We start from the raw sequence: 918 nt of genomic DNA, 5'->3' as shown, positions 1-918 counted from the left end.
AAACACTCGAGGTAGAGCTGATCCCTTCTACAGCTTCTTCGCCCCAGCGAGGCTACCGGGCGTGTGTCACGGGCTGACACCCTGCTCGCGAAGTTCCCGGTTCGCCCTGCTCTTGCTGCCGCCCGCAGCCACGCACGACTTCCCGCCGCCGCTTCGTTTTCCAGCGGAGCAGCGCGCTGCTGAGGCGCCTCCGCCGGCCGGCGCCGCCTGCGGGCCGCGGCCGCTCAGCGCGACCCCCGCAGCCCCGCGGGTTCCGCGCCGCTCCTGCGGCCCCGGGCTGCGGCGGGAGCGGACAGCGCGGTGGCGCCTGCCCCCCCCCCCACCCCCGGCCGCTTCTCGGCCAGCCGCGGCGCGGCGCGGCCGCTCCCCCCGGCGGCCGGGGCCGCTTCCCCGGCAGGGGGGGCCGGCGGGCGGCGGCGGCGCTGGGCGCGGCCTCCCCGCCATGGCCCCGCGGCCCGGCCGGCCCGGCCGGCGGGAGGCGCCCCTCCCCCGCCGGCGGCAGCGCCATGGCCGCGGGGCGGCGGCGGCGGCGGCGGGTCGCTGCGGGGAGGCGCGGCCGAGGCGGCGGCGGCGGCGGGGCGCCCCGCGCCTGACAGGCAGAGCAGCGCAGCGCGCCGCCCCTCAGGTGCGCGGCGCGGGGCGGCGCTGCCCCCGCGCCCTCCGGCGCGGCCGCCGCAGCCGCGCGGGCCGGTCACGTGGGGCGGCGGCGGCGGAGCGGCGGCGCCGCGCTCCGTCCTGCTCCACCTGCCCCGCGGCGGCGAGCGCGGCCGGCCATGGGGGCGCGGCGGCGGCGGGCGGATGCGCCAGCGCCAGCGCCGCTCCCGGCGCCCCGGCCTGCGGCGGCAGCGCGGGCTGGCCGCGCCGCCGGCCCCGGGCAGGCGGCGTAGAGCAGCGCCGGGCGCCGAGCCGCCGGCCGGA

Source organism: Apteryx mantelli, chromosome 10 (genome assembly GCF_036417845.1).
Source record: "Apteryx mantelli isolate bAptMan1 chromosome 10, bAptMan1.hap1, whole genome shotgun sequence".
NCBI lineage: Eukaryota > Metazoa > Chordata > Aves > Apterygiformes > Apterygidae > Apteryx > Apteryx mantelli.
Note: the sequence above shows the minus strand (reverse complement) of the source record.